Source organism: Choristoneura fumiferana, chromosome 18 (assembly GCF_025370935.1).
Source record: "Choristoneura fumiferana chromosome 18, NRCan_CFum_1, whole genome shotgun sequence".
NCBI classification, from domain to species: domain Eukaryota; kingdom Metazoa; phylum Arthropoda; class Insecta; order Lepidoptera; family Tortricidae; genus Choristoneura; species Choristoneura fumiferana.
In genome coordinates this window covers 1,716,460-1,743,117 of record NC_133489.1, presented here as the reverse complement: position 1 = coordinate 1,743,117, position 26,658 = coordinate 1,716,460, and the positions used below count along the sequence as shown (strand labels likewise).

At 37.5% G+C, this 26,658-nt stretch overlaps 1 protein-coding gene across 4 annotated transcripts in view; it reads right to left on the bottom strand.

The window, feature by feature from the left end:
• Positions 1-26,658, bottom strand: part of LOC141438205 (uncharacterized) — a 166,615-nt gene that overhangs the window by 58,106 nt on the left and 81,851 nt on the right. The window contains exon 1 of one of the 4 annotated variants that reach the window (XM_074101969.1): positions 17,458-17,521. The exons of the other annotated variants lie outside the window; for them this stretch is intronic. The gene's annotated coding sequence lies outside the window, so the exon portion shown is untranslated. Of the gene's footprint in view, positions 1-17,457; positions 17,522-26,658 lie in introns of those variants that run through there. 4 annotated transcript variants of the gene reach the window in all.

The window sequence follows — 26,658 nt, the reverse complement described above, 5'->3', positions numbered from 1 at the left end:
GTAAGTAGTTTACTCGAGTGACTCGAGTCACAAAATCCGACTCGAGTCGCTCAACTTGCAAATTTTCTGAGCTATGTCGATGACCTTAGTTCTGTGTCGGTTAGTCTCTTTGACAGATGTATGGAATATTAATATGATATCGGTAGTAGCACAAAGTTTTCCCCCTGGTACCCAATTCAGTTTCTTTGACTGTACAGTAAGCGTCAGAGAAAAGGAACCCCCTGTGTGACACGTGACAGAACTGTCTGGCCCTGCGGTTAACTATCACGAGCTCTGAGACAAGTGCATCATAGGGAGATCTCGGGTTCAAATCCACTTTTTGTTTTATTTATGTTTTTGGTTTATTTATTTTTTGTAGTATTTTCCTGATCATAAGTAAAAAAAAAAAATTAAAAAGGCATTGATCATTGATAATATTTTTTTAACCACATTCGAATTGATACGATCTTCGCAGGTGTGAGTGAGACAAGAGAACCTTAGTAATAATATCCGAATACGATCCGAATTGTGTAGGTAATAATTGTTTTATTATTATTCCACGAGCGGACAACAACTTATAATTCAATATTCAATACTCGCATTGCAAGTTACATTCACGCTCACAGTCAATCTTCTCCAAGCGGTGAATAACAACTTTCAAAAATATCGTTTTTCACAAATTTCTCATATCGAAATCCTCGGAATCGAACTCGATTCACTGCAGGTAGTGCACAGGTCGAATACTTCGATTTGCCGCTAGGCCATTTGAATACCTAACGATAGTTGCAAAATTAATAGATGCTAGTTGCGTGCCATTAGTATTTAGTAGATAAAGCGCCAAAGCAAACACAACCTTCTTGCACAGTAAAAAGAGACTTTCAAAGAAGCAGCGACTGTAGATATACTGGGTTCTAACTTTTTTTTTCATATTGAGACTTTGAGGGTGGCAGATATTTACTTAATCTTTGCCTGTTCTAGCTAATGCGTATAGATATGAATAGATAGATTGCGTTTAATGCCGATTGTTGCACTACCGTAATGTAACTTCAGGAAGTATCAAAGACTGCTGTATTAAACTGCGACTTAAGGTTGAATGTAGGATAATATACTTTATGAGCCTCATTTACTTAACTGAGGGTATATTTATAACGAAATTTACAAATTACGTTTCGTGTCGATCTCCTTGTGTGAATATCTCCACGTCGTAATATTATCCGATTTATTAAGTTCACGAAAAGCTTTTATTATGGTTCGATTAACAACTTTTTTGAAGGCTAAAATTGTTGTTCTCTGGGAACAAAAGCAACCTATAAAGAAAATAGCACGAGATATGGGTGTAACGGTAAGTTTTTAATAATATATTTATTGTTGAAATATATCTCACAAATAGCACGTTTCATGTATTTCTAATGTTATTGTTTTCTTTTATACAGAGAAAAACAGTTCGAAGATGGATACAAAGGTATCAAGCGACGGGTGATGTGAAATGTGATCGCCAAGGTCCTCGCCCAGTGGCTTACACCGATGAATCAGAACGACACCGTAATATAGTGCAAGTTCACTCAGTGGCACCCTTCAAATCTACACGCTCAAGTGCTGAAACTTTTGGGGTGTCTCTTAGCACAGTTCGACGACATCTACACGCGGCGAACATCCATAATTATAAACCGCCAGAAAAATTAAGCTTACTGACGATCACCGAACCAACAGAGTAAACTTTGCCACTCGTTACTTAAATTTCGACTGGGAAAACGAAATAGTTATATTTACTGACGAAAAGTGCTTTAAGTCAGATAAGGATGGGCGAAAAATTTTGTGGAGAAGAAGTGGGAAGAGGTATAACCCCAACAACGTATTAGATCTCAGAACAAGCGGGCGTTTAACACTAGGTAAATAACCACAGAAGTAATAATAAAATCTTTTTACTATTTTTGTGTAACTATCACATTTATTTAAATCACGTGCAAGGCGTGTATTTAATATTCTTTTGAAGTTTTCTTAGATCACATGTTGCAGCAGATTTTAAAAGGTAAACTGTTTTAGGTTACTGGGGATGGATGTCTTCAATGGCCCAGGCGAGCTAGTGGAAATAGGCGGCCGCATGAACAGTGAGCGATACCTCGAAGTGTTGAAGGACGTAATGCTACCGTCAGTGCGTGTGGCATATCCTGAAGGACAAATTTACCTGGTTCACGATAATTCTTCAGTGCATAAGTCCAAAATCGTCAAAGACTGGCTAAATAGCCAAAAAGACATAACGGTATTTGAATGGCCGGCTAAAAGTCCGGACCTAAATCCAATAGAAAACTTGTGGGGTCAGATGGTATTGAATTGGGACTCCAGTGAGATAAGGTCTAAAAAGAATTTGGATAATGAGGTAAACAAAACATGGGAACTGTTGCGTAATAGTGATACGTGTTTCAATATGGTTTCGAGCATGAAAACTCGGCTTCAAGAAGTAATAGATAGTGAGGGCTATCCTCTCCGTTACTAAAAGTAAGATAATACTTACCAATAAAACAGCATTGGAACGAAAGAGCAAGTGTTAATATTCCTATTACTATTATTTCGTAGTTAATCAATAATAAACAGACCTTTGTTATGATCAGTCAAGTTACTCTTGTTGACGAGTATTCATGTGTTAATGATGCACCATCTGACCTCACATAGGTATTGTTTTTAATGTTGTTTCAAAAGGGTTATCAGAAACCGTGATAAAAGAGAAAGATGTAAATTGCTATACTATAATAGTTCAGCATGTTGGTTCTTTCTCAGTAATCACAGGCACAATTAATATTAACAGTCTATGTAAATAAGTGTTGTAAATGTTTTTATAAATATGATGTATAAGCGAAACGTCACCCCCAGGTATTGTGTTTTATTAGTAAATTTAGTTCGGCTCAAAACCTAAGTAAATAATCATATTTTAACATAAATAGAAAACTGTATACCTACTGAACTAGAAATCTATGGATAAATAAACAAATATTGTGTTTGCAACATGCCTATCATTTTTTATACCTCAGGCCTACTTTAACAAAGATCTCTTATATAATAATAATAATCAACGACAGGTGATAAATAAAATCTAAAAAAAAAAAAGATTTCAAGGTGCGGGGTTTGAACTGCGAACCATAGCATGTCGAGGCTAACTCACTATCCACTAGACCAACTCGCTCTCTACGTAACATAACAAAAATATTGAACGCTTTGATGTCATTGCCAAAGGGGGATCCTTTTCTCTGACGCTTACTACATAGGATGACTCGTATACTAACGTATAAAAAATATCTGACACGTCCTTCCGGCCCTAGAAATAGAGTCGTATCAGATATTTATGCACGCTTGTTGTGTCAGATATTGGTGCTGGTGACTGTAATAATGATAATTCATCATCATCATCATCCCAGCCTATTTACGCCCCACTGCTGGGCACAGGCCTCCTCTCAGAATGAGAATGCTTGGGCCGTAGATCCCACGCGGGCCCAGTGCGGATTGGGAACTTCACACATACCATAGAATTACTTCACAGATTTGTGTAGCTTTCCTCACGATGTTTTCCTTTACCGTAAAGCTCATGGTAAATTTCAAATGATGATTAATGATAATTAAATTTATTCATTTATAACGTGTTTATTAATAACAATTACCAGTTCATTTTCTCCCTTTAATCAAATGTTATAATTATAAAGTCCCATCTCCATTACTAGACGGATATAATATAGCCCCTGGCCGACACAACCTCTCCACAGATTTATATCCCCGTCCCAATGGAATGCAATAAATAAGCATCAAATCGGTATAGACAAGATTTATCACGTGACAATGTGCTTGCTAATCGAGCTAGGGTTCCATCTAACAAGTTTTGTAACTGGATACGGGATGCCAACGGCTTCGACTTTAAGGGTTCCATTAACTAAATGTTGAAAACAGGAACTTAATAATTTGTAGGTTCCGTTACCTCAAAAGGCAAATACGGAAAGATCACTCGCGTGTCTGTCTGTCACATTCAATTTGCGCCAAACTATTGAAACGATTAAGTTAAAATTTGGTACAGATCATTTCGGTGTAATCGTACCCACACAAGTAAGCAATCAATTACCAAATTGTGTACGTAAGATGTTGTGTAAAGTAAAGTAAATAAATAAATTATCATAGATCAGAAATAAATCAAATCATTTTTAAATTTTTGAGCGGCAAATTAGAAAAAAAAACATGTCTAAGAACCATCGCTAGAAAACCGGCTTTCAAATAAAAAAAACCGCATTAAAATCGATTCACCCGTTTAAGAACTACGGTGCCACAGACACACATAGTGGTAAACTCATAACACCCCTCTTTTTGCGCCGGGGGTTAAAAAAAAGTGGATGACATTGGTAAGGCGTTCTCAACTTATGGCGTGGCCAATTAAGGGAAATAGGGATTAATTTATAATAATTTAGTAACATAAGATAAGAGAAGATTTGTATGCCTCCGAGTTGATATTGCGCGATGTACGATGTAGCAATTGCTCGCTGTGACAGCTAGATGGCACTGCGGGTCGCCACAAGTTTATAATTGAATTACTTACGAGGGAAGCAAAAATTAAAAATAAAAACTAGCAAAATGAAGAAGAAATACAAACAAAACATTCGTTCCTTACACACAACAGTTAATTTAAATAGGTAATCCTGCGCATCTCATGTGTTCGCAGGGTTCCCATGCCGACAATGGGTGGTAATCGGTGTGTAAATCGGCTCCGGCGGGTAATAATTAGGCGTGTGCGCCGTAAAGTAGCGGAGTGGATGGGCCGGCGCGTGCGCAAGGCACGAGCGGCCGCGAATCCAAGGGCCTACGCTAGCTGGCCCTATACCATCCTAACGCCCAGAGTCCTTTATAAAGGACTTATTGTACTTTGAACATCATACTATATCATAAATGACAAAGTTTGATGTTAATATAATCATATAATAATAAAATAAAAAAACATTTGTCCATACTAATATTATAAAATGCGAAAGTGTGTGTGTTTGTATGTTTGTCCGTCTTTTGGAATAGAGATAGTTTATGCGTCAGAAAGTGACATAGGCTACTTTTATTGGAAAAATGCACAGTTCCCGAGGGAATAGCGCGCGATAACCGAATTCCACGCGGGCGAAGCCGCGGCCAAAAGCTAGTTCGTTTATAAATCAAAAATTTGACTTGGGCGTTAGGAAGATGCTGTGCATAATTCGAACTTCGTATCTTGCCGTCCCGCTCACGCGAATATTACGAGTATTTACAGCTTAGGTTGCAGTGGTGAGGTGTTAGTCTCTTCATGAACACGGCCACTGCCGACCAAAACCAACCAACCAAGCCAAGGCGTGAGGAAGACCAGCGCCGTTCGCAAGACCGGCAGATTGCTGATTTGGGACCATTTCGTGACATGCATACGTAACAATTTTTATTTTATTTTTATTATTGTTGCTGTTTTTTTTGGAAAATAGGGCGCTGTCCATTGGAGGACAATATTGCCAGTGTCTAGTAGGTTTTGCCGTTGTACGGTAAAAAATCTAGAAAACGAAATATGAGATGTAATGGTGGATGAACGATGACAGCGCGAATTCTATTTCTGTTTTTATTTTTATTATTATTATTCTTATCCATGTCACTTCACGTCATGTAATGTCACGAATAAATGTTTTCTTTCTTTCTTTCACTGTAAAGTGGTCGAAACGAGGTAAATATTACTTGTGTGTTTTAGCGTGATAAGTCCTGTTTCTGGTATTTTGATTATGAAGGGAAACATTTTAAGGAAACCTGCTCAACCTGCGAAGCAATTCAATGATGCGTGTGAAGTTTCCAGTACGCAATGGGCGCGCGTGGGAACTACGGCCCAAGCCCTCTCATTCTGAAACCCTGTGGCCAGCAGTGGGACGTATAGGGTGATATGATGTATCATAAGTAATAGTTACTTATGATTTTTTAAAAACGTTTTCCAATAAAAAGACTCGTCAAGATTGTTTACTCTTTTTCTAATGCAAAAAAAAAAACCCGACTGCCTTAAAAACTAAAAGGAAGGAAATAAGTCTAGTGGTCTAGAACTCTGTCAAGAAGCTCATTTAAGGTTCAACAGTCGGGTCGGGACCCATTAAGTACCAAGATTTTTTGAGCTGGTTACAATTTGAATTTTTAAATTTAATGTTTTTTATTTTATACTTTTTTGATATTTCTGAGTAAATAGTAGATTAAAAGTATTATAACCTATATATATTTAGAATGGGCTAACTATTAGCTTTCATTTGATTCCCATATTGTTACAATACAATGTTTTTATTTTTTATTACTTCGCCATATTTTTTTTCGCAGACGCCATATTGAAATATTATATACCCTACCTATGTCACTCCGACAGTTATGACGAATCCAATGATACCTCATAATTCGTCCAGCCGTTTAGGCTGCAGCGAGGACCAAAGAAATGGACATACATACCCACATACAATACATACATACATACGCTCGAAAAACATAACCCTCCTTCGGGTAGTCGGGTAAAAAAACGAAGTCTAATACGCCCGTCGCGGGCCCGCGTTCGAACCGCCCCGTCGTCTGTGTGTGGTTGGCTTTAGACATGAAATTTGTCGCGGGTATCTTATATGAAAACTTTAATGAATTCGCGATGTATTTTTGGGAACTCACATGTATATTTAGTAAAATCCTGGAATATAAATTCAACAGCCGAAACTTACCTACGCGTGTGAAGACGCGAGAAAATTCTAAAAGCTTCCTAACATCTCATATTTATTCGAACCTGACGTAAGCCTTCGCTTAAATATTATTTTCATTATCTACATCTACCCATTGAATTTGCATCTATACTTAAGAATAGTGACAGTAACACTCAAGATGGAGGGTTACTGGTATCACGCGGCGTTACTCGCTCTCTCAGGACTGTCAAGCGTCCAGGAAGGAGGCAATACGTTGACAAGGCGGCCATTTGTATCCTATAGTAGCCTAAACAAATTGTATAATTTATTATAAATGTTATTAAACCTTTAAATATGAATTTTATTAAGATTTACAAATTAAATTATACACCATGGGTTTTAATAACCCGAAAGATTTAAACCAACGATTCTAGAGCCTTATTAGAGTATAGAATGTGGTATAACATATAGTCCAAAAACCCTTAATTTAAGAGATATTAATTATTTAAAACAAATCAGAAGTTGAAAAATCTCAAGTCTAACACACCCTAAAGGTGTGACGTAACCACCTACTACTTTTACATGCAGAAGCAGTTAGCTGCATAGTTTTTAGCCAGTTACTATTAATCAAGTTTGGTATCTAAACACAAAAAGGTTTCACTACCGAGAGTATTTTCATCGTGATAAGGATGTGACTTGCCGATGAAAGACAGCGTAGTATTCTAAGCTGAAAAATTATGATATCTTTATTTTACATAAACATAAATAGATTTGTTAAAAATTCATTCAATTTAACAAATATTTATTCCAACTGTAGAGGCAGTATACGGAATTCTTTTATAAAAAAAAACAAGAGAAGTGGCTTTCGTGCACGAGGCAGCATACTTTATTAAAAGATCGGGAAAATTGACATTTTGGAAATATTTCGTTGTCATGTAATTTATTTAAAAAAAAAGTAAAAATCTTTATTTTTATTTTTATTTTATTTTTTATTTGACTGGATGGCAAACGAGCAAATGGGTCTCCTGATGGTAAGAGATCACCACCGCCATAAACATCTGCAACACAGGGGTATTGCAGACGCGTTGCCAACCTAGAGGCCTAAGATGGGATACCTCACGTGCCAGTAATTTCACCGGCTGTCTTACTCTCCACCGAAACACAACAGTGCAAGCACTGCTGCTTCACGGCAGGATTAGCGAGCAAGATGGTGGTAGCAATCCGGGCGGACCTTGCACAAGGTCCTACCACCTGCAAAAACACAAGAATGCTACACATACAACAAAGACAGTACATACAAACTAACACAAGTTTTAACTTGCACTGCGACTCCACAAACACACAAAACAACGATAGCGCGATAGCAACGATATACGAAACAATTAGGTATCGATATATTTTTATTAATAAAAGCCGTGGTGGCCTAGTGGTTTGTCCTATCGCCTCTCAAGCAGAGGGTCGTGGGTTCGAACCCCCGGCTCGCACCTCTGAGTTTTTCGAAATACATGTGCGGAATTACATTTGAAATTTACCATGAGCTTTGCGGTGAAGGAAAACATCGTGAGGAAACCTGCACAAACCTGCGAAGCGATTCAATGGTGCGTGCGAAGTTCCCAATCCGCACTGGGCCCGTGGGAACTATGGCCCAAGCCCTCTTGTTCTGAGAGGAGGCTTGTGCCCAGCAGTGGACGTATATAGGCTGGAATGATGATAATGATATTTTCGATACCAAATTATTAATTTAAGATCGTAATCAACACGTTTGATCTTATCCCTCGCTTTTTTCGTGTTGAAGTGAAATGACAGATCAAAGTAAAGTTCAAATCCTCTTTGCTGTACTCAGCATTAAAAAAAATAATTAAAAAGTTACTTTGTCTCACGGAGTGAGCAAAATGCGATTTTGCTCACTGATTTCTCATAGCAAAACCTGCCTGTTTGAGGTGCTGAGGTGAAAAATATATACCTCGTTGAGTTTAATGCCAGGTTCTTCTCAACAAAAGTTTTTCTGAACCGAAATTGTTATGAAAATAAGTAAATTGAATTGAATTGATGGTAGATTTGTTGACATTCAAAAGTGCTTGTTGTTTTGTTATTGAATAAAGACATTTTAACTTTGACTTTTAGATTTGTAAGAAACTAACGGCACATAAAAGTAATTAATCGCTGAATTGTTAGTCCGTATGTTAATAAACACTTAGCGCGATCTAGCCCCGCGCAGGCGCAGCCATTATAGAACAGTTGTGCGCGCGGACGCGGAAAATTATGCTCAGCTTCCGTCCCTAGGGCTGTAACGGCGGCATTAACGGAATAGAAATAAAAGTCAAAGTAAAAATTTCTTTATTCAATTTAGACTATGACAATCACCGGTATGATTATACCGTTGTAAAAAAAAATGATTTTGATTATTTTTTAATTTGTTTTTTTTTGCTGCGAGTATTTTTCGGGTTTCCATAGTCCTACAATGAACTCATAGTAAAAACTGGTTTAGTGATTAACACACATATATTCAAAATATTAAAGTAGTAGTCGCACCTGTCAGCGTGGTGAAAGCGGGCCCTGGTCATCCGTCCATCTCAAGGGCGTCGCCCAGGGGGGCAGGGAGGGCAGCTACCCCCCCTTGAGATTCTAAAAAGTTGCCAGATGTAAAGCAACCAAATCAAAGTTATTACACTCGCTGTAGATGTAGGGATCGTACTACAAGTGAAAAGTTTCATGTGCTCCCAGCTTTACCTACAATTCATACTTTTCTCATTCTCCATATCAACTTGCCCCCTCATGGGCCACCGGCTGGCGACGCCCTTGGCCCATCTCGTGGGTGGACGTCCTACGCTGCGCTTACTAATACTTATTGTATGTTTTTAAGAATCTAGCGGTTCTAGCCTATTATCTGACAAAAGTATCCCTTGTGGCGACCCTAGCTTGCGTGGAGACGAGATCCGCAGCTGCGCGCGCGCAAGACCGTTGCTCGCGCCGCCAGGAATGTCTAGTGTCCGACAGACGCACACACAAGTCAGCGTACTTGCTCGCCGAGCTCACTCGTTGTTCGGTCAAGTCCACGGATTTAAATGAAAAAGCTTCAGTTACAATATTTTAGGGTAGGTCAAAAGGAAACATCGGAACCCTTATAAATTATTTTATATGATACCTATATTATGACAATGAAATAATCCATCTTTCATCTTTTCTTTTCTTTTCATTTGAAATATTAAGGGGCTGTTTCACCACCCATTGATTAGTTTTATTTGACGGATACATGTGATGCCGTCTCCTTCTATTCGAACAAAACAAATAGAGACGGCATCACATTTAATCGTCAGTTAACACTAATCAATGGATGGTGAAACAGCCCCTTAATCTAATTATACCGCACGTACTATGAAAAATCGTCCAGCCGTTTAGGCAATAGAGAATCAAAGAAAGTAACAGACATACAGACAGAGTTACCTTCGCATGGTATGTATAATACATGAAATTTACTATTTAGGGTTTTCGAGGAACAACGATCAATAGTCTGGTCTTATCTTTGTGAAAACGCGTGTTTTCGAGTTTCAGTAAAACTGCAAAAGTATCAACTCCGAGCAATGCTCGGTCGCCCAGGTAAGTGTTAAAATATAAACAAAGGAAATGTATGTGTTTGAATTTGTATTTATGTCTTAAATACAACTTCCATTAGCGCAAATCCCACGGTATTGTAATTATCCTACGTTTGCATAATATTAATTCACTAAATATATGTATATCTGTCTATTAAATCAGCCGATACTATTATTTATGTATGAATAGGATCATTAAATGTCAGTACTAAGGACAAAGGTATAATCAGCAGCAATATAATTACCAATAAGATACTAAAGTTATTTTACGAGTATACTACCCACTCCCATTTTTTTTACAAGTTAGCAAATTAGGAGAGGCGTGGTGGCCTGGGTTGAACTATGGTCTTTCAGGCCAAAGATAGTGGGTTCAAATTTAGGGTCGTATCTCTGAGTTTTTTGAAATTCATGCGTAAGTTCCTCCTAGAGGAAATATTAGTCCGAAATATTCCGAGCTAAACTCGATTTAAGACGTGAGTACTTTGTACTATTATCTATTCTGTTATGAGCAGGGTTCGTAAAATACGAGCAAAATTCATTTTCGTGGCATTTTTGATCTTTCAAGCCGTGGTGGCAGAGTGGTTTGACCTATGGCCTCTCAAGCAGAGGATCGTGGGTTCAAACCCCGGCTCGCACCTCTGAGTTTTTCGAAATTCATGTGCGGAATTACATTTGAAATTTACCACGAGCTTTACGGTGAAGGAAAACATCGTGAGGAAACCTGCACAAACCTGCGAAGCAATTCAATGGTGTGTGTGAAGTTCTCAATCCGCACTGGGCCCGCGTGGGAACTACTGCCCAAGCCCTCTCATTCTGAGGGGAGGCCTGTGCCCTGCAGTGGGACGTATATAGGCTGGGATGATAATGATTTTGATCTTTCACAGTGACTTCTCACTTATTGATTTTATCTAAATGATATCGATGATGATATTATCTTTTATAGAGACACTAATGGAAGACTTAAAGCACTACAACAGAGTTTGAATAGGAAATAATATGAAATTGAATTGTTTAATTAGAAATGTTAACTATTTATTGTTTTCATTGCAACTGCTCAAAAGTTAACTGGTAGAGGTTGTTCTTAACAATAAAACCACATACTGTTGACCTCTACTTTAAATCTTTTTTTAACAGGTCAAAAGTAAGTATACATATTTTTGTAACTTTGGTCGTGTCGATATCTATGCCCTTGACTGTACATAGAACCACGTGTTTTAACGCCATTACTGAACCACTATGGAAATCACTAAATTAGCTAAATTGATATGGTACTCTTTTAACCTAGCTACTGACGGACAAGCATGCATTTATGTAGAACCTGTTAATCAGAGCATGCTTCGCTCTCAAATACATGCGTGTACTACATTTAATTAACGTCGCAGCTTAATTAACAAACAGATGGGTAACTTGGGCAACTTATTTTAATTATATCTTGTGTTGTTTTTTTTATTTTAATTCGTCTTTTTTTTGGTGGTTTAATTTTTGATTTGATTGAATATGAATTAACCGAAGAGTAAAAATAACGGGCAACATTTTATACATCTTTGCACGAAAAGTGAATTTTTATTTTTAATCGACAGAGTATTTAGTTTATTTTGTTAGTAGGTAAACGTTTATTAGTTTTAACATCTTGAATATCAATTTTTAATTTATTCCTGTAGTCGCATTGCCATGAAATTTAACTAAAAGCTATATGGTAGAGCTTACAGTGCAAATATAACGCAGTCAGCATAGGTATTTCAACAACACTTGTATGTATTAAAGATGATTCATTTTTATTTTAAATCATAATTTATAAATAAAACATCAAAACGCAATGATATAACGCGGATGCTTCTAATACAGTGAAACAATTTTTCCCAACATTATTTGGATCGATAGAAACTAAATTCACAACCAAACTTTACAAAATCATAACCGCCCTTTTGCTTTTCCGTAGTCAGGTAAAACTGAATGAAGCAACCGCCGCGTTGACCGCTGTGCCCAAACAAACAATACACACATTGTTCATGGAGATTTTATCACAATGGTGAAATTAAAATTAAACCAGGAAAGGGAAAGTTGGTCAGCGGTGTAATCTCAACAAATAAACACTTAATAAATCATCTACATACGTCGCATTGCAGCTGGACACAGGTCTCCTCTTTGAATTAAAAGGTTTGGATCAGGGATGTAACGGATGTGGTTTTAACGGAACCGAAAGCGGAACCAGATGTTTACAATTTTGTGTATCGGAACCAGAAACGGAATCGGAACCGAAAACGGAACCGGAACCAGAATCGGAGCCTGAGTGATAGGTGGACGAGATGTTAAGGGTAGATCTACTAAACCTGAGGTTCTATTGCGTAACGTTTCTGACACGTTTCTGAAACGTTAGTTTGTATGGAAATTTTCTCATTTCTGGACTAAGAAGTATGAAAGTAGGTGTGTAAGTTCTTAGTTACAATTAAAAATTATCTGTGAAATGGATAAAATTCCACCTTAAAAGGGGTAAAATGGGGGTAAAGATTGTATGGAAATTTTCTCATTTCTGAACTTAGCATTATGAAAATTGGTATACCTATATTATACAGGGTCCTGATTAAAAATAAAAATGATCTGCATAGGCAAAGATAAAGAACGAAGAAGTAGCTTTCGACTTATTAGGGAAGGAGTTTCTATGAGACTTCCTTATTTCTTGACTAAAAATATGGCTGGTCACAATTTAAAATGATTCATATGGTGTTGGCGACTTCAATAGGGGAGGGGGTTTTTCATACAATGTATTCGTTTAAAATGATTTTTTTTCGTACATGAATTTTGAGACGCTCAGAGGCGCCGGGGTTTTAACCCTAGAGAACAACACACTAGTATTTTCTACAATATTATAAGTAATCCATGACCGTTTCAACTTGAGCATAAATGCTATCGTTCTCTTTACAGGTCCTGACCAAATTCTTGCGAAATTTTCTAAAGTCTTGCAACTTTGCAAGACTTTGCAAGTTCGAAAACAACACGCTTTTTTGCTGTCGGTGCCACTCTTGGAAATTTTTCAAAACGTAGGAGCTATCAAATTAGGCTTGAAAACGTTCATATTTAAGCTAGTAGCAAAGGTCTACAGCAAGCTTAGAAGTTTGATTTTTTCTCTGCTCCAAGGATTAGCAGACCTGAGTACGGCTATTAATTTCAGCTTGATGTGTTCACGCGTTCCTAAGAAAAGGGCCTTGATGGACTGACGGATGGGTTGACGGTAGTTTCATTTTCAGCTTCCTACCTCCATGCATTCGTGGGATAAAGGGTCTATACTCTAGACTGGACAGAATAGGTAGGACAGATGAACAACAAAGTGATCCTTTAAGAGTTCCATAGGTATCTCAGTCGGCAAAAATTAGCAACGCGGTGAGAATGAACTTGTTACGACGCACGTCACTACTCAAAGTACAAATCAAAGTCAAAGCGTGTGTCGAATATTGCGTGGAGATTCTGACTGCCCCGAGTTGGTAACGCAACTAGTGCGCCTACTCGCGCCCCCAGTGTCCCAATCCCGGTTCAATTTTCGCCCTCGCAACCGTGACCTGCTGGCAGTTCCCAAAGCTCGCACAGTGTCACACAAGAACTCACCTCTTATTCGAGCTCTATCGAATCTTAATACGCTTCTCGCATCGGCGCCACAGTGTGATATCTTTGCTAGTAGCTGGAAGAATTTATGTAGCTTCACTAAATTGTTTGTAAATGTTAATTCTGTTATCTTTTGTGCCATGTGTCATGTGTTGTGCTTGTTAATATTTTATGAATTTCACAGTGCTTTGGCTTGTCTGTAATGCTGTGTAATTATTTCATTAAATAAATAAATAAATAAAGTGTGAATTCGAGTTATTGTTCATTGTGGCGTTCTAAAAGGGGGGCTTTGGCTAATGATGATGATGATGATGACTTAACTAACTCCACCTACTTACCTATCTAACTTAATAACGTCTCATTAAGTTTTAATTATCGCTTCTAGCTAAACCGGAGGATGTGAAATCAACTTCGTCGCCATGTTTGGATAGTAAAATTTTCTACCTTGACTTGTTTAATTGAGAGTAAATGAGTGACAGGTAATTCTAGTTATTTCTATTGAGAGATGTGTATTCGGAATATTTCTGCTAGTGGTTAAGGTAAAGTTACTTTGACTGAACACTACTGTCAGAGTTTTACAACGGAATTTTTGATTTAAATTTTAGTCACGCTTTTGATTCTTAAAAAAATCCGTAAAACTTAGAATAAAAATGCATAATACGTTAATCACTATATTTATATTTAATACCCTATCCATACTAATATTATAAATGCGAAAGTGTGTGTATGTGTGTTTGTATGTTTGTTCGTCTTTCATGTCAAAACATAGCCACGGATCGACGTGATTTTTGGCATAGAGATAGTTTATAGGCCAGAAAGTGACATAGGCTACTTTTTATCCCGGAAAAATGCATAGTTTCCGAGGGAACAGCGCGCGATAACCGAATTCCACGCGGGCGAAGTCGCGGGCAAAAGCTACATAGTAATAATATAATTTACGTCCCACTGTATGACACAGGCCTCCTCTTAGATTAAGAGGGCCTTTTATACTTACATCTTAAATAGCTTCTACCATCGAGGCTAATAATATAACATAACATGCGACGACACACGTTTTCTATTCCCGCGCATGATCTTGGATCAATAGTTAGATCAAACAGACAAACAGACGATGAGCAAATAGTTATATGTGCCAGCGGGGCACAAGGCCGCGCGGCATTCTTGTGTATGTTTGTCCATCTGCTCGAAGGTTCCCACTGACGAGGCTTCTAACTGGCCAAATAGACTCAAATATAAGCTAACAAACATAAAGTTGGAAAACCTCCGACATTGTCACTTTCTGAGATATTGAAGTTTGAAATCACAATTTCGGGGTAGTTTTCAAATTTTCTAAGTTACTAGTCCGCCGCTAAAAAGTCAATAAGGATGTCCCAATGGTTATCTATTGTTTGCCCGAAAGTTATATGCTATAATTTCATTTTCCCGAAGTTCATATGCCCGAAACTTCATTTGCCCGAATGTTTCGTTCACTAGAAAATTTATTGAATATATTCTTATTTTCCCGAAAATTAGATGCCATAATGATACGAATGCAATACGTATTGTTTTCCATATTATTAAGTGCAATAATAATATTTAATAGAATATTCAAAAGCCATACTAAATTGTGTTTATTTTGATTATGATTGATTAAAATTGCTTTTTTCTATTACTAATCTATCTATTATCTTTATTATCCGGGCTGCTATAAAAAAATACTTAACATCGAAGGCCTAAACGCCTTCTGCACCTAAACGAAACGTTGTTTGTTAAATGAATATTTGTTGAAACGTTTGTTGCCGAATGATTGAATACCTATTTTTGCGGTTCAGTTGTTCTCTTGACCAGCGATCGGACGTATACCGCTAATATCGTATTTAATTTTAAACCTGTCCGTTAGTATGTCACTATCCAAAGGGCCAGGTCAATGGGCTTTAAAAACATGCTTTTAAGCAATAAAGGGCAACAAAACCGCATTCCACTTAGAACCTTGTCACGTGCAAACAAAGTTCGAATTACTGGGAATTCAGTTTTAATTTACGTTCTTTTACAAAATATTACAGACTAAATAGAAATAAATATGCGGTTTGGAAAAAAGTAGGTTTCAATTTTATAGTTATGGCTTAATTGAGGCTTTAATATGTGTTTTACGAGTATATATGTAAATCGTTTTCTTTATGTATGAAGTCTATTGTCATGGCCTATTAATATTGAACTTGGCTCTCATTTTACATTAATGTTTTTATTGGGTACGAGTATTGTATCTACAGCAATCAAAAGGAATTTCTATGAATTAAATTACTACTATGGCCCAAGCCCTCTTGTTCTGAGAGGAGGCCTGTGCCCAGCAGTGGGACGTATATAGGCTGGATGATGATGATGATGATGATGATGATGAATTAAATTCATAACTTTTTCTCATTAGTCCTTGCGTAACATACAACAAACCGCTATTTGTATGTCCGTCAGTCGATGCGCTTTAATCTAATTTGTTAGACCATTTATTATGATTGCGTAGCGTTTTTTTGGATCGCTGCGCCAGCGACGCCCTGTTGGGCGATGTTCGAAGGACAATAAGTTTATTAGGGCCCAATAATTCAAAAGTAACACCGGCCAAGAGCGAGTCGGACACGCCTAAGATAGGATTCCGTAGCCATTACGAAAAAATCGAGCAATATCTTTCTAAGGATTTTGTATTTTGCACCTACGGAATCTTCCAAGTTTAAGTAGGCTGCTATTTAACTACTTATTAGTAGTTTAAGAGTAAATCTCAAGCAAACTTAGCCGTTATATTTTTCCTTGTATACTTACTTACCTACTATCATCATGAGGGGGGAGGACGCTCGATTTTAATGAAAATTTGAGCTTTAAAGATGAATATTTCGCAAACAGATTACTGAATCGAAAAATCTTCTCAACAACCCCCAATGTAATGTAACTTCAATTGTTAGGGCCCGGAATTTTGCGTGCGGCTATTGACAGATTGTAGGGAGAGAGCACCGTTTTTCATCGATGTTATCGACAAATCTATAGTTTTTTTTAATGAAATAAAATCTCAAACTTTTCGATGATACGTACTTTTTTCAGCGGTCAATGATGAAATCAATATTGCTTTATTGATATCACTATATTTACGGATACCTTTATATTTTATAACTTGAGAAAAGATCCCTCTGAGACCACTTAACGTTAGGTAGCTTGTTTGCCTACCCTTTGATAGAATAAAATAGAAAATATTATTTTGTATTAATTCAGTTCTTACCATAGCCAATATAAAGATTTTATAATAATAATATTCCAAGCAAAATATATTTACAATTATGTATTAAAGTTACAACATAATTTAGTTTGTCGATAACATCGATAGAAAGCGGTGCTCTATCCCTACAATCTGTCAATAGCCGCACACAAAATTCCGGGCCCTAAATGTAGCATCAGCCAAATAAGTGGTCTATCAATTTTTAAACAAGTTCCTATCAAATGAATATGTCGCTAAAGACGAACTTTAAAGTTGACAGACAAGTCTATTGGCATTTATTATTTTATGACATGCAAACGATTATCAACTTTAGGGTGGTAGACCACATATTTGGCTGATGGTACCTAACATCAATTTTGGATAGCCGCTGATACCGACTTACCTTTATCTTATCATTGTCACCGGGTTCTTCAAGCAAAAGTAATAATTAAATTCTTGCTTCTTACCTGCAAAAAAAAACAAACAATAATTAATAAAGTATTATTCCCTCCGGCGTCTTACGTCAAAGTCGTAAAATGTCCAGTGTCGAAATTGCGTCCACATCGTATCTATGTCTTACAGCGTCTTATTCACCATATAATCCTACAGCAGAAATACAACACAAACAAGCCAATTAGTCACCACAAAGCACACGTTTTCAAACAATTCAACCATAAGCATTTGTATGAACAGCCTTCGCTGGTAATCATCTCATTAATCAAACAACGCATCATTTATTGTTTAGTAATTACGCCGGGAACCCACGGCTTTAACGTTGTAATTAAATTTATTGAACAATGCAATTGATATGTTTCAAGTTCATCTGATAATGCGTTTAATGAAAAAATGCGTGAAATTCCGATGCATAAAATGCGTTATAGTTAACACGAAAAAAAATATGTTTAAAAATTACTTGGTGGGAATTTTTTACAATGTAATGTTAACCTTGAGCTGCAATTACTTTAAATATTAAAAAAATATATATTTCAAAGATTATTAAACGGACGCAGAAGAGTCATAGTCTTAGAAAACAAAATGTCTTTGAAAGAATGACTTTGTTTAAAGTTTAAACCAAATCTTGAATTTTTACTTTAAAATAATCCTCAGAGAAATTGATAAAATAGTAATTAAAAGTTATTTACGTAGCTGGATGAGAAATTCCTGTTACCACTTTGATCAGCGTAGTAGTGGTGGTGGTGAGACTTGTGTTGAGGTTGGGTTTGTGAGATGTGTATATAAATCTTATCTACAGTGTAGGAGGTGGAATGAACACACACACACACAACACACACACGCTTGCATAGATTATCGTAAGGTCGCGGGTGACCTCCACAAAGTAACGCCTGATACAATAATTATTTTAGCTGCAATATATTATTATAGAAGGATTTGAAGATATGTAGCTTATTAAGCTTTCACCATCTGAAAGTATATTTATAAATTCTTTGAAGTAATATATTATGCGACGAGACGAGACACGACCACAAAAACGATACAACACACACACACACACACACACACACAACGGATGGACGGATGACCTGTTTAAAGCCGCGGGTTCACGGTGGATGCAGGCCGCTGCCAACCGAAGCAACTGGAGGTCTATGGGGGAGGCCTATATCCAACAGTGGACGTCCTACGGCTGAGATGATGATGATGATGAATATATTATCTCTACTCATATTAAATGATATTGGAACGGATAATTCACTTCTTAAATCGAGTTTAGCTCGACATGTTTCGGGCTTATTCGTAGCCCTTAACTCGATTTAAGACGTGAGTTATCCGTTACGATATCATTTAATATGAATGAGTCTCACGGTAGTTTCATGTTCAAAATATATTATACTCCCAACGGGTAATGGGATAATACACATGCATCTATCCATATCTGACACCTTCGAATCAAAGGCCTTAAAACAAAAGACCGCGCAACCTTGGCCTTCATTTAAGCCCATTTTCTCACGCACACAAAAAGTTTAAAAAAGAAAAGCTAACCGCAACGTTCATGCGCCCGCGCCACTCACTATTGATAATGATGATGAGATGGCTCCATGTGCTCTAGATCGCTGGAAAATGGTGATCATTGAGCTTTCCATCGACACAGATCTGTATTGTCGTTTGTTAGTAATCATCGATGATTTCCTTTGCAACGTGATTGCAATTTGGGCAATGATGAAGATGGGCAATGTTACAAATAATAATAATAATAAATATCATGGGCCACTTGACAATTGACCTAGTCTAGTCCCAAAATAAGCAAAGCTTGTACTATGAATACTAGGCAACGGGTACACATACTTATATAGATAAATACATACTTAAATAAACAGACGACCGGATGGCCAAGTGGTTAGAGGACCTGACTATGAAGCTGAGGTCCCGGGTTAGATTCCCGGCTGGAGCAGATATTTGTATGAATAATCCAATGTTTGTTCTCGGGTCTTGGATGTTTAATATGTATTTATTTATCTATATAAGTATGTTTATCCGTTGCCTAGTCTCCATAGTACAAGCTTTGCTTAGTTTGGGACTAGGTCAATTGGTGTCAAGTGTCCCATGATATTTATTTATTTTATTTAAATACATATATTAAACATTCAAGACAAGAAGAAGTTTGTATTCGTATTATTCATACAAATATCTGCCCCGGCCGGGAATCAAACCCGGAACCTCAAGCTTCGTAGTCAGGTTCTCTAACCACTTGGCCATCCGGTCGTCAATAACGTACAGTCGAACAAATCGAATCATGCCCCATGGTGGAACCATTTAATAATTAATACTTGTGACTCGCGTAATTTTGGTGTTATATATAAGTCCTATTTGTGTAAATCTCATTTTGACTCGCCGTATGGAATAAACTGGATACTGGACTGTTATATGAAACCGAATGCAGCAGATGGGTTTGTGTGATTTGTGTGCGTTCTCACAGTGTGGAGGTGGAGGAACTGCATGAACACGCATATCTTGCATAAGGTCGCGGGTGAGCAAATAGATTCTTTTAGTTATGTTTGTTTTGTTTGAATAGACGCTGACGGAGACGGCATCACATTTTAATGAAAACTTGCACTTGCACTTGTAACTTTTGTTGTAAGGCTGGTCACCCAGGTTCTGAGTTAATAAGGTCAATGTATTGTTTACACTGAAATTCCACCTGTCATCAGGTGCTGCGACAGGAATGCGGCCCGCGGCCCGCGGCCCTGACATTAAACGCTGATTGTGATCTATTGCCCGGCATCCGTCAAGAAGTAGTTCCGAGATTAGGTTCTTTGTATAAAAATAATATAGGCTAAATGGAAAAAGGCTTTATTTTTGGAGATAAGGTAGTATTGGGTTTCAAAAAATCTGCTACATCGTCTCGCTTAAGGCTGCGATCGCACCAGAGATGCAGGTGGTAGGACCTTGTGCAAGGCCCGCCCGGATGGCTACCACCATCTTGCTCGCTAATCCTGCCGTGAAGCAGCAGTGCTTACACTGTTGTGTTTCGGCGTGGAGAGTAAGACAGCCGGTGAAATTACTGGCACTTGAGGTATTCCATCTTAGGCCTCTAGGTTGGCAACGTATCTGCAATACCCCTGGTGTTGCAGATGTTTATGGGCAGTGGTGATCTCTTACCATCAGGAGACCCACTTGCTCGTTTGCCTTCCAGTCGTATAAAAAAAAAAAAAGATGGTCGAGGTTGCGTTGCGAGGATTCTGTCTGTCATGAACAACGCAGCTCTAGTGGAAACAGATCAGACGATTGATAAATTAAGCGTTTCTATTAGTTTTTATGACAAACGCAATCCTTGCAATGCATCCTCGACCATCTATGGTGAATACATATACAGAGGTCTTATATGTGTTAGTCTCACTGTGTTGCACCATGAGGCATACAAATACATAGGCAGTCAAATTTTGTACGGAGATAGTTTGACATCCCGTATAAATTTTATCCCGGAAAATGGCGTTGAATTTGCAGACAGTACAGCGGGCAAAATTAGTCACAAGTCAGGTTGGCCAACATTGGCAAAATATTAAGAGTGGATTATACCAGTAATTTTCCTAAGTACAACACCCATAGGTATTCAAAATATTCAATAAACAATAATCTGTAGCTAAATATTTACGGCATATAGCCGTAAACGCCATAATTACGACATAGCTAGAGTTATGGGGCACGACACTTCGGTTCACGTTTCGCAATGTGTTCGTATTTGTATGGGGTCGGGTGCGGCCTTCCGTAGCTGGTGACAGAAATGGTTTAGGTACCATGAATTTATGACGATTAAATAAATAGGAATAATGTTGGCTTACGAATAAAGCTGCTGTATGGTAAAAGAAACAACCGCGTACCTAAACCTGAGTGCGAAGCATGATGTCCTGGGTTCGGTCTCCTGTCGGGGCAGATACTTGTATGAAGTACGCCTATGTAACTTAGGACAACTTAGAAATCTTCAAGAAGTGACCTTACTATTTCTCAAAGGGGACTTAAGTATAGCTATCATGATTGTTTTCCATCACCCACCTGGGGGCCTAATCCGAAATTCAAAATTCGAACTTCGTGTCGTTCCGTCCCTCTGGCACTTATACTGTTTAATACGAGAGTGAGAGAGACGGTACGATATGAACTTCGATTTTCAAATTTCGGAGTAGGCCCTCTGCTCGTTTTCCCCCTATCTTTAAAAAAAACACTCATCTACATTCTGCAGTCTTTCACCAGGGATACAGAGCTTGCAGTAGGGACTTTCATCCTTCATGGTTCTCTGGTCCAAGCCCCCGCTAGTAGGAACCCATGCTCAGCTATGCTAGACGTAATCTAGTAAATCACGCCTAACCGCGCCCACAGGCTGTGGGAACAAGTGCGCCGAGTGCGCCGAGTGCGCGTGACCTCGCCTTTCTGCGCCCGCGCCGCTCGCGCCAACACTGCTACTACACATGCTCTTGCTTGGTTTGTATTAGGGGCTGTTTCATCGCCCATTGATTAATTTTATTAGACGGATAAATGTGATGCCGTCTCCGTCTACTCGAACAAAACAAACAGAGACGGCATCACGTTTATCCGTCAAATAAATTTAATCAATGGATGGTGAAACAGCAGGGCTACTACAAAACTCGAAACTCGAAGTTCGTGTCGTACCGTCCCTCTCACTCTCGTATTTAATAGTATAAGTGTCGGAGGGACTGCACGACACGAACTTCGTGTTTCGTAGTAGCCCTGCAGGGAGTTAGGCTTTTAACTACTTTACACGTTTGCTATGGAATGTAGACCTTGATTAAATACCTTAAATAAAATATCAGTTAGTGACCAGCTGATAGGTGCTTCGGAACATCATCTATCATCTATATCTATCTATCTAATACCTTAAAACGAGCAATAATTGTATATAATATATAAGTATATACATAGATGGAGCGACGACCTGGTTAAGATCGCGGGATCGCAGTGGATGCGAAAAGCACAAGACTGGTCTGAGTGGAGAGCCTTGGGGGAGGCCTATGTCCAGCAGTGGACGTCTTTCGGCTGACATGATGATATACATATATCAATCAAATCAGAATCTGGGAAACGACTCCAACGATTTATTTCTGAAATCAGCTTCTATATGGCGTGGCGACTTAAGACTATTAAACGATTTTGTAATACTTATTTACACAGTCTGCCAACAGAAGGGTATGGCGGGAGATCGTACGGAGAGCTGTGTCCGCCTCTACCACCGACGCGGACGCCTCAATGTGACCACGACCGCTCTGCCAAGAGCGACACGACAAAGATGAAGAAGAATACTTATTTAACTAGTCGAATTTAATAATGGTTTTTTTACAGCATAAGTATCTTTCGTGTGATTTTTACTACTTAGTAACTGCACTACTTAGTGCAGCTTGTTATATACAGGTAGCGTCGGTATTTGCGTGCACTTGTTTCTGCGTGGGCGACTCCATTTTGGAAGGTGCAGCTAATGGAGTGACCTAGATATTTCAAGCTGTTTCCGAAGGCTTTGTAGTTGATTGACTTTGTAGCGTAAGCTTCAAGAAAATGACAAGGAAACTTGCATAGAAAGATTATTCAAGAACAACAACATATTCGGATATAAAATCATTGCCAAATCCAAGCATTTTACTTATAATGTATGACGGTGTTCGAGGCAGGAAGAAACAGTAATAGACCAAAAATTACCTGTAATACCTCTAATAATTTACAAAGCATACAGCGTCAAAGCTACATTCAGATACAATACAAAAGACTTATAAAGAGTTTGAAATTCAATATTAGACAGAGAAAAAATACTAAATAAGTCCTGCAGGAAAACGATTTAGAAAGAGATACAATTTTGCTAAAAAAAATACTTTAGGTACTATGATTTTCAGTTAAAAAAATTTTGCTGCACATTTTTTGTATATATCTATATTTTCATGATAATTCAACTATGCGAAATGTGTAATATGTGTATATATGTCAAGTGTCTCTGAAATTCAGGCGTTGTCAAATAGATATCATATTCGAGCTGCAATTTTCTACTTTACACATATTAACAACTTAAATACAAACATTAGGTACCAGTTAAATGAAAAAAAGCTTGTTAAAAAAAATCTCTACCCCTTACCTTCTTGTTGTAAACACGAAACAGCTCCTTTATGCTACGCAAAAACAAAGAGCGGCTACAAATTGCAGGCGCAGGCGCAGATTAGCGCGGCCGCGATCAAAGAAATGTCACGCGCGGCCACTCCTGCGCAGGCCGAGCCGGTGGCGCACTGAGCGCGATTAACTATAAACAATTTACTACTTGTGCCTAATCCACTATTATGAATGTCAAAGTTTGTAAGTCTATTTGTTTGTTACTTCATCACGTGTAAACCGCTAAACCGAATTAGATGAAATTCGGTAGGTATACATATAGATCGAGCCCCGGAATAGAACATAGAATAGTGTTTATCACGTAGAATTACATAGTTCCAGCGGGATAACGATAACCGAATTCTTCGCGGACGAAGTCGCAGGTAGCGGCTAGTTGTACATATAGTTAAGTTATTTAGGATAATTTTTGCTTCAGTCAAAGTAAGATTGGTTTTTTGGAATCTTTTTGTATTTTTTATTTCAATTCCAAATTTTTACTTTTACGGTCATCCCGTAAACCGAAATTGAAAATACGTATAATGAATCGAAAACCATTTGGAGAAATAGGCTTTGTGAACGCGTTTCCAGAAATCAGATTCCAAAAATATGATAATCTGAATTAAATAAACAAAATTTAAGTAATGACCTTCATTTGACCTCTGCAGTATCTCGTCACAGACGCAGTTATAAAGCAGGTCTACACTTTAAAGCAAATTAACAGTTTGAAATGTTGCTGTCATTTGAATAATTACTTTGCTCACCCGCGATCTTATGATGGCTACGTCTATACAACAAATGTGTGTTAATGCACCTCCACCTCCACACTGTAAGAACACATACAAATCACACAAACCCAACTTGATAGTTGGGTTGTGGTGTTCCAAACTCAATCAGAGTTCATCCCTAAGGATGCTCTAAAGCAAGAGCTCGAAGGGCTTTCAGGATTTACTTGACTTTAACAATAAGTTCGTAAAAGTATAAGAAAATCCTCACTGAACCTAAATGTACCAATTGTACCATCAGCCTTATCTTTATCGCTAGATGTAGGGTTGCTAACCATATTGTATAAGTAAAATAGAAAAATAATAACATACGAAAAACATAATATTTTTAACACCTCTATGATTGTGAATTAAAAATAGTCATGAAAAATTAAAAAAAACAGTTATAAATAATTATAAAAGTGTGTTTTATTTTTCGTAAATTTCTTAAGAGCACTAAATTTTTCGAAGTTTTTGAATTTAATATGACCGGATGGCCTATTGGTCAGAGAACCTGACGGTCGGGGCAGATATATTTCTATGAAGAATACAAATGTTGCTCTCGAGTCTTTGGATGTTTAATATTTAGGTATTTGTATTTATAAGTACGATCGGTTCCCTAATTTTCGTATCCACTTATTCATACTGTTTGTATAGAAAAGTGTATACTTATCTTATGGCACCGACTGTACCAATGTTTACGAGTATTAGTTGCCTAATACTTCAGTATTTGCAGGCTTTGTTTTATTTGGGTCTCTGCCAATTGATGTCAGTTCTCTCATGTAATTTTTTTATTTATTATTTATATTTAAATAATTGTTGGCAGCCCTGGCCGGATGAACTTTTGTCGAGCTCACCATTAAGATTATTTAGTTTAATCTTAATTTAAAGTAGCGAACGCATGCGCAGATACGTGGCGAGGTGTTTATGACGCTGTTTGGGGCCAGATGTGGTTTAAAAATGTGAATAGACCGCAGTTTGCGGATGGCAGATGAATCAGTAAAGAACTATTTAATCAAATCACATGTAGTTCATACAATAATTTATTAATGTACTAAATTCAATCAATGTAAGTACTTCTGATATTGCCCAACATAACAAAAAATTTACATGATAGGTATCTTACTGTAGTCCAGTGCCTTATTTCAAGATGCTACAAGTTTCAATTTACAAGCGGCAAGTCTTTGTTTAACAGTATGTATTGAGAGACTACCGCTTGCAAATTGTGAATTGTAGCTTCGTAAAATGGGCCGCATAAATTATAAATTTGTCAAATTTTACCAACAACTTTAAAAGTTAGTTCCTTCATTTGAAATACCTGTAAACATCCTGTATTCTTGTTGTCTCTTCTAAGAAAAATGTAGGCGTTACAAAAAAAATCCCCAACATCCTTTCCCTACGTGATCATACACTACAAAAAATCAAAAGCTGCCAATGGCACTTATTTAATAGTAATCATTCAAAATCATTTGCAATCATCACTTAAACCTTTCCCATAACTTTGAGCGCAGCCATTTTGCCCGGGCACATTATTTATTGTGATTTAACTGGCCCGCGTAGGCTGTAAAAACAGCAAGTGCATCTTAATGGTAGCTAAATGAGGGAATTTATAGTTTTATTGTCCTTTATATATGACACTGGGCAAAAAATAATTACGAAGAAAAATAAAATGGCCCGTGGTATCATTTTGTACGGCAATTATGTAATTTTATTTAGTCATAGTTGAGATGTAACGTTTTTGTTTCATTGCGTTTAATGTTGTATACTATGGGGTTTATAAGGTTTTAGATTATTATTATTATCTTAATATCTTTATTAATATATTATGAGGTCAAGATGCCTTTGCCCAACCCAACAGTGGAACACTGTAACAAGCTAGAAAAAAAATACCCACTTCCCGTTAATTTACCCACGTCAATTATGCCTCAGTCAGATCCTGATTTTCTCAATCTTATCTTTTCGCTGAGCATAGTGCGTGTATTTTTGCTATAACCACAGACTTTTAGGATAGGTACTTAGTAAGGTTCCTAATGAACACAGATTCAAGTTTTGTTAAAAAATACCACTTTTTTCCCTTATAAAATAAATTAGCCCGCCATTATATATCACTACATCGCGCTTACTGATGTGACAGCTGTCACAGATCCGCTTCTCTATCTTGTCAAATTATTGTACGCCATACGATGCTGCTAGAAAAAAAAAACTTAATGCAACAATAAACATACAACTTTTGATATCGAAATATTCAA